This window comes from Adiantum capillus-veneris, chromosome 3, assembly GCF_014529385.1.
Source record: "Adiantum capillus-veneris isolate H3 chromosome 3, ASM1452938v2, whole genome shotgun sequence".
NCBI lineage: Eukaryota > Viridiplantae > Streptophyta > Polypodiopsida > Polypodiales > Pteridaceae > Adiantum > Adiantum capillus-veneris.
In genome coordinates this window covers 162,759,113-162,773,221 of record NC_140933.1, presented here as the reverse complement: position 1 = coordinate 162,773,221, position 14,109 = coordinate 162,759,113, and positions in this window count along the sequence as shown.

Sequence of the window (14,109 nt, the reverse complement as noted above, 5' to 3'; positions counted from 1 at the left end):
AAATTTGCTGATCATGCAATCCTTGAAAAGTTACCTTAAGGTGATCTTTATGCTCATCAAGAGTTTTTGAATAGATTATGATGGCATCAAAGAAGACTCCTATGTAAGTTCGATGCTTACAAAATAACCTACCATCATTCGGCTAAATGTAGCAAGTGTGTTAGTGAGGCCAAAAGGCATCACTATGTATTTATATAAACAACCATCATCCGGCTAAATGTAACAAGTGCGTTAGTGAGGCCGAAAGGCATCACTATATATTCATATAGATAGAAAGTGGTTTTGAATTCGATTTTATGAATGTCTTCTATCACTATGTAGATTTTGTGATAGAACCGCTTTTAAGGTCAATCCCACTCAAATAGAAAGCTTTGCAATTTGTCAAATGAATCCTAAAAAAGACAAATATATATATATGTGAGAATTATAAGGAGAGAGTAGCTTTCCATTAGACACAAACTCTTTGACATGACCCATGTATGCACAAATAAACTTCTTATGAAAAGATTTTTGGGATACAATAGACTTGTGCTACTTTGTTATTAGCTTGAATGACTACTTCCCTACCCTTTTATGATTCTCTCTAGAAATTGAAGATTATTTGATATACATGTAAACCAGAGTGAACCTAAAAGAACGTGCTTATGCTTCAAATGGGAAATATAAAAGTTTTTTTTATCAACATATCCCTAGAGGTAAACTTGGAGTTTACCAATTAATGGAGTAACTTGAGCTTCTTGACCGTCAAAAGCTCCATCAACTTCTTTGGAGAGACCAAGCTCATAAAGTGAATACCCAATTTGACAACCATATCTCGAGAGATGAAGTTGTGGGTAGAACTAAGAACAAATGAAATGAAAGAATTTTGACTCTGAATCTTGCCCCATGCATAAAATAGGGAGCTCCTTGTTGATGTGAGCTATTGTGTGTGAGAACTTGGGGAGCTTGGGAGTGTCCTTTTTTATTCTCTTTTCAGGGAAATCACCGTAACTATGATCACAACTGAAACATTTGTGCTCTTTCCTATACCTTTCAAGCTCCTCAAGAGAGAGTTTATTTCTACCTTTGTAAACTCCCTTCTCCTTCTTCTTATGATTCTTGGTTGTTACCTTGGTTTTTGGCTTTGGAATCTGAATTGGATTTCTCTCCTCCTTGAAGTTTATCCACCTACTCAAGAAACTTGTGAAAATTTTTCCTAGGAGGAGGGAAGATTTTAGAGGCAACCATAGAGTGATGAACCACTTCCAATATGGTTTTGGACCTATGTGCATTTGTAGACAACAGCTTTGAGATGTAAGTCTAAAAACTTGTCCACAAGCTTTTGAAAGAGACTTCTCCAATCAATCAAGATGCCATTATTCACTTGCTTCGTGAGAAATTGTGAGAGGACACAAGTGGGCACTCCTTCCAAGTCTTCGGTGCTTCTCCTTGAGCTGTGAGGATTTCCCACCATTGATTGTTGCCTGTTTGTAGGTACATAGCTATGTGGCATAGCTTAAATTTATCCATGAAATTGTCTCCACTAACTGCAACATCAAATTGCTGAATAAAATTCAATATTTTATCACTATTACTATAGCTTCCATCAAAAGTATTTAAAGTAATGTTCTTACCGCTTTCTTTAAATGTATTGCATACAAGGGGCTCTCTTCCATGCAGAGTGAGAACGGCGATGTCCTCTCTTACTTTTACCTTTAGAGACATGATAGGTTTGCTCAAAGGATAAATCAAAAGAGGGAGAAGACTATGAAGGTGTTGTTGTTCATCTTCCTCTTTTGATGATTATCGATGATCGCCTGACTCTTCTAGAGAAGAGAAGAAGCTAGAACTAGGAGTCGCCCATTTATGCTCAATTTTATGCTCTTAACATGTCTTCTTTGCGAAGCTACCTTATCATCAGATGAATCTTGCTATCAATCTATATAGAGTGGGTTACATGATTAATCTTTCTCTTTCATACTTTCATATAGATGAGTGTCGTTTAGGAGAAGCTAATCCTCTCCTCTTTGATGCATCAACAACTCTATTACGTGCAGGAGGATTAAGTCCACGAGAGATGTCTCTTGTTTGACAAAGAAGACTCTTGAGAAAGATTTCTCCCTCTCTTGTGATAAGTATTTGACAAACCAGGATTTGCTTCCTCTAAAATAGTTTGGCGATAGTTTTCGTATGAAAGAAATTAAATTGCTAGCCTATAACTATGCCTAGACGATGCTCATAACTTTGGATTGCTTTGTGCTTCTTGCAGTTGTCGTGTAAAATATCTGATCACATTCATGGCTCGTACAAAAACATCAAAATTCATGCTTAACAAGTTTGTGTTTAATTTTTGAACATGAGACATAGAGAATTTCCTCTTGTAAATGGAAGAATTTATGTAACACTCACACACATGGTTGCCCTTGACAGTCCCTTCTTCAACAAAAAAGGAAGAGTAACTATGCTTTGATACCATCTAACTAAATTAAAGTCTGTAATTGATTAATTTAATCATTGTTGCCTATCAATAGAGAGAGAGAGAGAGAGAGAGAGAGAAGTTTTTCTCTATAGGGTGCAATTAGCCTCTTGTGCATCAGTAATCCACATTTTTACCTCTTTTGCTCCTCGTGTAGCACTAATCCGTAGTTTTACCCTCTTTTGCTCCTCTATTCAAAATGTGGTCAACAAAAAAGGTTGTAGATCTTGTCATTTTTGGGCCAAGTGGTGGGCTATCTTAGAGATCGGCTCTCTATCATGAGATATCTCAAAAATAGTATCACTAAATCTCCTTTTGACTGTTCAACCATTTCTAGACCTTACCACTATTTTTCTCTTGAAGAATCTCTACCACTTAAGAGATGTATATGCATGGATAATTAGGAGTCCGCAAGCCATGCTCAAGCTAGCCCACATCTCCCTTGTAGCTTGTATTTTTTGTGCAATTCCCATACTGCTCTCGGGAAGGTTTGAAGGTCATTTTGAATGTAAATTATGCTAGATTTCTTAAATGATTTCCCATCATGATGGAAATTCCTTGAGATTTTGACAATCTCTTGTCCATTCTCCCATTTTACCAGGGACTTCTCATACATTATAAGTTCTATCTTGGGGCCATTTTCAGCTTGTTTTGTTCTCCAAAAATTCATCAAAACCCTTTAACTAAATCCTAGCGGCTTGTGAATGTTCTAAGTCTTCTTTATCATTTTAGCCCTAAACTTATCATTCATGCTTACTCCATAACCTGGTTTTAAGTCAAATATAGCTATTTTCTCTCTAAGCTAGAGAGAGAAAATCACTCGTCTAACATCAAATTTCCATTTCGATCACTCTAAAATGACCTTTTGTTAATTTTCAAGTGATTTAGACTTGTCAAAATTTGATGACAAGGAGTGTATGAGGGATACCATAACCTTGCAGCATTCACTATTTTCAATAAGAAAGGCACCTATATTGGTAGGGGTATAGGTTCCTTTCTTCTTCGTTGTTAGGGTTTGTGGGAGCTCTATGGGCCCCATGCTGCTCTGTAGTCTGCGAGGATTGAGTGGGTGGGGAAGCTCTTGTCAAAACCTGCGGTAGGGCAGAAGGGTGTTGGGGCGAGCTGGTGTTGGCGTCGTGCTTGGTGGGCTTTCGTCTAGCGAGGATGGGTGTCCCTGGGGGGCATGTCCCAACAGCTATCGCCAAGTGTGTTGTGTTCCCACCCGAGCCTGCTCTCTCTCATTTTGGCCATGGTGGAGACCGTCCCTCCAAGGCCCCTTTGTGGGCTAAAATGGCGGTTGAGTGCTCCTTGTTGGTGCCTGCAGAGCGGTGGTGCCCTTGAAGGGGAGGAGGGAAGGTGGCAAAGTCCCCTCTTCTTGTGGCAATCAAGGTCGCCCCGATCTTATGGCAGCGGGTGCTTGGCTCACCCGCAATAGCCTGAAGGGTTCTGCTGGTTCTGTTCGCGATTTGTGGTGATCTAGGAGCTGCTTGAGTCGAGGTGTTCTTCACTTCTTTTTTGCACTCGGTCCTTGTGAGGCATGGAGGTCGCTGGTGGCAGTAGCACGTCTATGGTGGCTCCTCAAGATGTCCTTGCGGGTGATGGGGACTATGGGCCCTACCCCCTTCCTTGTCCTTATGTTGTTGTGTTTCCTTATGTCGAGGGTGGCACCCTAATCAGCCGATGTATGGTCGGAATTGTCTCATTGAACCTTATGTCTTTGGGTGATTTATGGGATGTCATGGCTCGTTCTGAGCATGGCTTTGCTATGCAACGTTTTGATTTTGCTAATATAATATACTCACCATTGTGAGTTCAAAAAGAAAAAGAAAGGCACCTATAGTTATTGAAAGCTCTTGGCTATTTTGTATTTGAATGAATCTTAGAATAAATAAGATTCATATGGGTGTCTTGAGGCACTCCTTGGTAAAAGGTAGGGTTTGTGCCAATGACATTACTATATTCTCTCTTTCATTGTACTCCTCTTTTTTGTGCATGCATAGCACTTCGGTGCATGTGATGTCATCGCCCCCCCCCCCCCCCCCCCCCCCCTCTCTCTCTCTCTCTCTCTCTCTCTCTCTCTCTCTCTCTCTCTCTCTCTCTCTCTCTCTCTCTCTCTCTCACCCACTTTCGCCACATATGCTATTTATGCATAGTACATGCATAGCATTTTCCTCTTAGGAGGTGCACACGATCGCATTTCCACTGTCTCTATCCCTCTTATCTTTCTCCATGGATGGTGTTTAGAACACTACTCTCAAGGTGTTTCGAGGAGCCTGCTCTAGGTTTGGAGGAGCCTAATACTGATCCATCTGTAGAAATGGAGTCCCCTTCTACTCCAAAATTTAGTTTACCCAACTCACTTAAGAGAGAAGTGGATTTTTTAACACCTACTTTGCAGAGTGCCCAATGCGTGCTTTGTCTGCTCTTTTGTGTGCATTTTGGTGTGCTTGCAATGCTGCCACTTGACTATAGTATTAATCGATATCCATCATTATTGCAATGTCCTTAGGGTGTGTTCATACTACACAGATGCCACAACGCAGTCCCAAGCTTGGTGCAAGCCTACCTATTCACATTGCATGTGAAGTAAAGTACAAGTAAGAGAGGGAAATGCAACAAAAAATCAAGTAAGTGATCGTGGCTACAATGCATCCCTCTACAACTTTGTGTCTTGAGATCAATGCTTAGCCACCAGTCCCGTTAACAAAGGTGAGGACATCCAACTCGTCTGCGGTATGTGGGCCACTCGTATTTTGAGATTAATGCTTAGCCACTCTTCCGACTGACAAATGTGAGGACATGCGGCGCATCTGCGGTATGTAGGCCACCCGTATTTTGATAGATCCATAACTTGGAGACTCTTTTGCTTAGAGGGATCCCCCATAGGCCCTCTAAAGGCGGCTTTAGAGGGCTGTGTAACTTTTGACGCTCAGCTCGTGTTTTAGAGAAAAGGCAAGATATTAGCCAGCATGTTGGAGAACTAGGATAACTGCTAGTTTTCTGATAGGGGACAACCACCCCCTACATTGAAAAAAATGCTTTTATCACCTACTGCTGCCAATTTCACGCTTGAATCATGGAGGTGAAGCTCGCCATCTACCTATAATTAGCCAGTGTAGTTTGTGTCAAAATCTAATATCTAACCATTCCAAATGATTTTCTCATATTAAACTAACCATTTAATGTGGGAGAGTAAATGGGAACAAGGGTTAGAATATAGACATGTGCTTAAAGATCTATCTCAACACGGGGCCAATGGTAAAGGGGTCCAAATGAGAGATGGTATGTCAAAGAACAAGGCTAGCTAATGGAGCTTAAATACCTTAAGTTTAGCTTCATTAAAGACCTCCAAAGGTTAGTGTTAAAAGTCCTTTGACCTTAGGCAAGCTAGGACTGTGCTGGAAGTGGGAACTCGGCCCAAGATTGAGGTGCTTGTCGTGCGTGTTGACTAAGGTGCTTGTTGTGCTTGTTGACTAAGGTGCTTAAGGTGCTTGAGGTGCTTAATAACTAAGGTGCTAAGGTGATCCATGACTAAGGTGCTTGAGAGGTTAAGGTGTTCAAAAAGTCAAAGCACATCCCTACTCATAAGGGGGCGAGCCCTCTTTGTAGGAGCTAGAGAGAACACACACACCCTCACACAAGGCAAGCTTGGTACAAAGAAAGCAACTAGGACACTTGTCAAGCCCCTCTTCATGTTGCCCTCATAGTGTGCCTAAAGCCTATTGGTTGGCCTCCCAAAGGGTCCAATGATAATTTAGTTAATTTAATAAAGTATTTATGCATTTATCAAGTCCTCTCTCTCAAAGGGGTAAGAAGGACACTTGTCCTAATGCTACCCTTGTTGCTTGATATGAACTATGCATGTAATTGGCTAAGCTTGAGGAGGTCCAATCAGGTGCAGGCTAGTGCTAGAAGAGGGGGTCGACCAAAGCAAGGAGGGGGCTAGCTTAGGAGGTATACTCTCCCACACATACACACATACTCTCTCTCTCTCTCTCTCTCTCTCTCTCTCTCTCTCTCTCTCTCTCTCTCTCTCTCATTGTGTGAGGTGAAAAGTGCAAGAGCTCTATCTCCTTCTCGAAGCTTGTAGAGAAGTTCAGAGCCTACACCAACACTCTTGGACATGGAATGCAAATCCAACCAAGAGCCATGTTGCAATGCTTAAGCTTTCCATCTTCTCCATCTTCATTACTATGTTATTCTGTATGCTAAGCAAGAAGAGTGATGATAAGTGAGGAACTATTTCTTTCTCCTATGAATGTTTCTCTTCCTCTTCCCTATCCTTATTCCTCGCTAGCTCTCTCCACCTTTGAAGGTGTTGGAGGCCTTGGGACTAAGGCTGGAGATGATTAATGCTTTTTACAAAGTCTATGTTATGCTCGTGATGCATGAAGTTTTCCATCTTCATTGCATCACCTAGGTCACAAGGAATTGTATTGTACCAAGTCTCTCTTGATGGGATAATTTATAATACAAAAGCCTATTGGAGAGGGGACCGGCTCCACATAGATCCGGTCCTCAACTATTGTCAAGTTCTCTAAACTCTCTCTCTCTTGCAAAAGTATTGTTCATGCCAAGTTAATTAAGTATTATGGTTATTTTGCTACCGCTAATTAAGTTCATCCTCTATGTTCTCAAAGTAGTCTCACAAAAAAATGCTCACTCTAATTCTCCTAATTCTACTATCCTCAAAGTTCATAGGCCATTTCCATTACATTGGTATCAAAGCTATTGGTTTCTCTTTTCTTGCTTAAGAAGAGTTTCCTTACGTTGTCCATGCAAGGTTGGGCCTGTTTATTACAATAGGGTAAGTGGGACAGGGATCTATTATCTTGGTTGAGAAGGACTTAGTTCGAGGTACACCGTTGGGAACTATAGTTTTAATAATGGATCCTCTCGGGGCTTGCCTTTGGCTTAACCATTATTGAGCTACGAGCAAGATCAACAGGAACCATAATCAACCGGGCAATGTTAGACCCTCTCCACTAGTCTTTGTAATCAACAGTGTCTAAACCACAAGTGTGGCTGCTTGAGGACTGATTATCAAAGGTAAAAAAGAGTAGAGACTAAGGTTTTTGAGGGTACAAAGTAATCTATACATAAGTTTAATTAGCATGGTTGACAATAACCGAGAGAATAGAATGAACATTGATAACTTTGACTTTGCACATGAAGGTGCTAATGATGATGCCCCCATGTTTGTCAATTACCTTTTTACTAGGTTGCTGCAAGCTATGGGCAACCCTACTTTGCAATCCAAAATTACTCAACAACTTCGTGCTTATGGGATTTCCCTTCCTCTCCAAGAGGAGAGAGCTCTTAGGAGGCCTCTTGATGAGACCCCCAAAAGAAGACTCTCTCCCATAAGAGAGGAGGAATCCAAAGAACGAGAAAGAAGAAAATCCCCAAGTTCCTCTAAAGATGTGGCTCCACGAAGATGGCAGTCTAGACGATCGCTAACTCCTCCCAAAAGGAAACGGTCAACCCACAGTCCTTCTCCTCTTCACTTCGAAAGGGAAGAAAGGAAACAAAGGAAGAAAAGGGTAAGAAAGAGGTCACCCTCTTCTTCACCTTCCTCCTCTTCCAACAAAAGCAATAGCTATTCTCCTAGAGAATACAAGAGGGGAGGATATCGCAAATCTTACCATGTATAGCAAAGGTCCCAAAAGCTCAAGAAGTTCAAAGAGGGAGGAAAGAGTATCTCTTTTTTCACATATGATGGCACCTTTGGTGCTACCGACAAAGTATTGGCCTTCATCCAGTAATTTGATTTGGCCTTTGGAGATGAGGGCTTCACGAAGTCCTCTAAGCTACACCATGTAGCTATGGACTTCCAAAAATTTGATCGTCAATCATGGGCTAGCTTTGTGGCAACAGCAAAGCCCCAAAGATATGGGAAACTCTACGAGTTTCCATCATGAAGCAATTCCTTGCAAGCGATGCAAAGGACATAGTGCTTATCCAATGGTGGAGTTTGAAGCTTCTCTCTCATGAGTCTATCCACAGATATGTGGACAAGTTTTGGGATTTACATCGCAAGGCTACTGTCTTTCAAAAGATAGACTTCACCAAGACAAAGCAACAATTGTGTGATGGATTACCTGAAGAGATGGCCGAGTACGTCAACTCCCAACGGCTCGGTTCTATCACTGAAGTAATCCACCAAACTATGGTTTCTTTGCGCATCAATTTCCAACAAGGGGCTAGAAGGAATACCAAGCCCATGGAAAGCAAAGACAAAGGTGATGCAAAGGGGAAAACCAATGCCCAAAATTCTTCCCAAGGCAATTACAACAACAACAACAACAATCGGTCCAAGAGAAGGAAGTTTACAAAGGCAAAAATAAACTCTCTCCTGAAGAGCTTGAAGCTTTCTGTAAGGACCACAAATGTTTTAAGTGTGGGGAGAAAGGACATGGCTATCGTTCTTGCCCAAGAGAAATATCTGCAATGAGACTCCTAGAGCTTCCACTATCGAAGCTCCAAAAGAGGATTCTCATTGCAAAGGATCACCTCTCTCCTATGCTTGGGGAAAGGTAAGGGAGCATGATGCCTTCATCTTGTTGACCCTGGCCTACTCACAACTTCATATCAACGGAGTGGACACCAAGTTGGGTATTCAAGCTTTTGAGATGGGAGATATTCTAACTGTTGATACAGTTTTCAAGGGACGTCAAGCCTTCGTTACTCCCTTGATTGGGAAGTTGAGGCTTCATGTCCAAAGCTACGTCGACAAAGAAGACTATTTCATCTCTTCTGCTTAACATGAGGATGTTATCCTAGGGGCACCATGGTTCAACCGCATGGGGTCCAACATGAAGTTCCCTGAAAGGAGAATCTACTTCACCTATAGGGAAAAGAGCATGTATATAGATGCTAGTGAGTCTGGTCGTACTATACCACTTGTAAATTTTCTTTCTTTTGATAAATCAATAAAAAGCTCAATTTTTGCGTACATGATGTTTGTCAAAGAGCCTAAAAGGTCCTAATATTTCATCAAATGTAAATGGTAGAAATCAAGAAGAGTTAGACTTGTCTAATTTTCTAACTGGATTCCAAGATGTGTTCATCGATGATATCCCTATGGACTTACCTCCAAAACAAGGGGATGATGACCATCGAATTGAGCTCCTACCAGAAAGCTCAGTGCCTAACAAGCCTCCTTATCGAGTTTCCCAAGCTCAACAAGAGAAGATCATGAGGCAAGTACAAGAATTGGTAGACAAAGGGACGGTGAGGCCTAGTTCCTCTCCCTTTTGTTCTCCAGTCCTTTTAGTGCAAAAGAAAGATGGTACATACCGCATCATGTGTGTGGACTATCAAGCACTAAACCATATCACTATCAAAAACAGATTTCTCGCACCTTGGGGTAGAAGATCTTTTGATAAGCTACAAGGCTCTACCTACTTCAGGAGGATTGACCTTAAAAGTGGCTATCATCAAATAAGGATAGTGAATGAAGATATCCTAAAGACCGCGTTTCATACAACGTTTAGTCTTCATGAATATCTAATCATACCTTTTGGCTTGACTAATACACCAACCACGTTCAATCGTTCAATGGAAAAAATATTTAGACCCTACCGCAATTCACTGGAGTGTTTTTTGATGATATCATCATCTACTCCAAGTCCTTGGAGGAATACAAGCAACATCTCTAGATGATTTTTCAAGCATTGAGGGAGAACAAGCTTTTTATCAATTAAAAAAAAAAGCAAAATTTTCCTTCAAGAAATTCAATACTTAGGTCATATTATCTCTCAAGATGGTATCCGTATGGATCCATCAAAGTTGGAGGTAATAAAAGCATGGCTTGATCCAAGGAATCTACATGAGCTAAGAAGCTTTATTGGTATGTGTGCATACTATAGACGCTTCATAGAAAAATTCTCTCAAATAGCAGGACCATTACATGACTTAGCAAAGAAGAACGTTAAGTATCATGGACTGCTAAGTAGAAAAATGCTTTTGACAAGCTCAAAGAGAAGCTTACCTCCCAACTAGTCCTTATGCTTCCAGATCTCTCAAAGCCATTTGAGGTCCAATGTGATGCTTGTGGTGATTGCCTTGGAGCAGTCTTGCTTCAAGAAGGGCATGCCATAGCATATGAGAGCCAAAGGCTCAATGCCAATGAACCAGTCTTGCGCATATACAAAAAAGAGCTTTTAGCTGTTCTACATGCCCTAGACACATGGAAGCACTATCTATTGGGGACTCCATTTATTTTGCAAAGTGACCACCAAAGTCTCAAGTACTTCATGACGCAAACCAAGGTTTCTGACAAACAAATGAGATGGGCAAATTTTCTTTCGTAATTTTATTTTCATATTGCTCACTTTGTTGGTAAGCACAATCAAGTATGCACTTTCACGACGATCAAAAATTAATGCGGTGTCTATAGCAACTCACAATGATCTATCTTCTATGATAGATAAGTATGCTACTGACCCTGACTTTAAAGACATAATGTCAACCCTTGCATTGGGGAAGAAAGAAGAACCATTCACCTTGCAGGATGGTTATCTTCTCCATGGCAATAGGCTATGTGTTACCCGCTCCCTTCGTGAGAAAGTCATGTATAAATCCCATGCTCCTCCCTATGCAGGCATAGAGGCATTCAAGCTACTCTTTGAGGAGTAGAGACGTACTTCTATTGGCCTACCATGAAAGTGGACATACAAGAGTCTGTTTCAAAATGTGTGGTATGTCAAAAGACTAAGTATGATAGAGGGAAGCAACATGGATTACTCGAGCCGTTGCCAATCCCTAATTCACCATGGGAGAGTATATCCATGGATTTTATCTTTGAATTATCCAAGTATATCCATGGGAATACGAGAATATGGACAATAGTTGACAGGTTTAGCAAGCAAAAACACTTTATTCATGTCAAAAAGACTATTAAGGCACACCAAATGGCAACTCTCTTCGTATCTCAGATTTTCAAACACCATGGATTACCAACATCCATCGTGTCAGATAGAGATCCTAGAATGACTAGTAATTTCTGAAAAGGTCTCTTCGAATATCGAGGTACAAGATTGAATTTCTCTTCGGCCTATCACCCACAAACGGATGGCCAAATTGAGATAGCCAATCTTACAATACTCGGTCTACTAAAGAATTATGTTAGAGAAGTAGATCAACGCTCACAATGGGGAAAGTACTTACCCCTTATAGAGTATGCGTACAATAATACTGTCCATACTTCTACGGGAAAAGCACCTTTTGAAATCCTAGAGGAAAGACCTAAAAGTCCCTTGCTACTTAAAGTATATGGGAAGATCTTTGTTGCCGATGAGGATAGCCGTGACCTACAAGAATCTCTCCAAAAGATTAAGGAGGCTATATCCATCTCTCAACAAAGGCAAAAAGATGATGCAGACAAGCACAAAAGAACCTTAACGTTTAAAGAAAATGACTGGGTCTTACTTAAGTTTTCGAAGGCTCGATTGAGGCAAACGACGGGCAAAAAATCCTACAGGCCATAAAAAATATTATGCTAAACTAGCAAAAAGATACTATGGTCCTTTTCAAATCTTGAAGCCAATCAATGAGATGGCTTATCAACTCAAGCTACTCAACCATTATACACTATGCTTTTAATGTGAGCCTGCTTAAGCCCTACAAAGGAGAGCCACCAAGTGAACCAATTATTGGGAAGACCCCTCTCGAAATCGAAGACCAAGAAGAGATGCTACAACCCGAAGCTATCCTTCGGCATGAAGACAAGGTACTACGACATGGTAAGATTATCCGACGATATTTTATTAAGTTTAAAAATTATCCTTTTGAAGATGCTAGATGGATGCAAGGAATACAGCTTAATGATAGTATGAATCTTGTCAATGCTTACAATGCTATATTAGAGTAAGCAAATGTACATGTTTCTTTTCAATGATCAATGTTTCTGTCTTATAAGACTAATTCTCTTTTTATTGTACACAAATTTAAGTAGTATGCATGCTTAGAATCATGTTTGTGATGACAACGTCTCTCAAACACAAGTAGAATTTGTCACTTTACTTGGGAGAATGAAATGGACTAAAGAGCATACATGCTTGCAACGGCAGCTACGTCTCCCAAGCACCAAATGGATTAGTCATCCATCTTGGAATGTTGTCATAGGGTAAAAAGGGATCCTCTACCCGCTAAGAAACATTGACTAATGACTAAGGCTTTATCTCTTCTACCTCATAGTCGAGGACGACTATGATTTCAAGAGAGAGGTAATTTCATAAAATCCAATATCTAATCAACCCAAATTATTTTCTCATAGTAAAGTAATCATTTAATGTGGGAGAATGAATGGGAACAAGGGTTAGAATATAGACATGTGCTTAAAGATCTATCTCAACACGGGGCCAATGGTAAAGGGGTCCAAATAAGAGATGGTATGTCAAAGAACAAGGCTAGCTAATGGAACTTAAATACCTTAAGGTTAGCTTCATTAAAGACCTCCAAAGGTTAGTGTTAAAAGTCCTTTGACCTTAGGCAAGCTAGGGTTGTGCTGGAGGTGGGAACTCGGCCCAAGATTGAGGTGCTTGTCATGCTTGTTCACTAAGGTTCTTGAGGTGCTCGTCGTGCTTGCTGACTGAGGTGCTTAATGACTAAGGTGCTAAGGTGCTCCATAACTAAGGTGCTTAAGGGGTTAAGGTGTTCAAAAAGTCAAAGCACATCCTACTCATAAGGGGGAGAGACCCCTTTGTAGGAGCTAGAGAGAGAAGACACACACCCTCACACAAGGCAAGCTTGGTACAAAGAAAGCAACTAAGACACTTGTCAAGCCCCTCTTCATGTTGCCCTCATAGTGTGCATAAAGCCTATTGGTTGGCCTCCCAAGGGGTCCAATGATAATTTAGTTAATTTAATTAATTGTTTATGCATTTATCAAGTCCTCTCTCTCAAAGGGGTAAGAAGGACACTTGTCTTAATGCTACCCTTGTTGCTTGATATGCACTATGCATGTGATTGGCCAGGCTTGAGGAGGTCCAATCAGGTGCAGGCTAGTGCTAGAAGAGGGGGTCGACCAAATCAAGGAGGGGGCTAGCTTGGGGTATACTCTCCTACTCTCTCTCTCTCTCTCTCTCTCTCTCTCTCTCTCATTGCAAAGTGCAAGATCTCCATCTCCTTCTCCAAGGTTAACAGCTTACACCAACACTCTTGGCTATGAAATGCAAATCCAACCAAGTGCCATGCTCCAATGCTTAAGCTTGCCATCTTCTCCATCTTCATTACTATGCTATTATGTATGCTAAGCAAGAAGAGTAATGATAAGTGAGGAACTATTTCTTTCTCCTATAAATGTTTCTTCTTCCTCTTCCCTATCCTCATTCACCGCTGGCTCTCTCCACCTTTGAAGGTGTTTGAGGCCTTGGGACTGAGGCCGGAGATGGTTAATGCTTTTTACAAAGTCTATGTTATGCTCGTGGTGCATGAAGTTTTCCATCTTCATTGCATCACCTAAGTCACAAGGAACACAAAGATTGTATTGTACCAAGTCTCTCTTGATGGGAGAATCTATAATACAAAAGCCTATTGGAGGGGGGACCGGCTCCACATAAATCCGGTCCTCAACTGTTGTCAAGTTCTCTAAACTCTCTCTCTTGCAAAAGTATTGTTCATGTCAAGTTAATTAAGTATTATGGTTATGT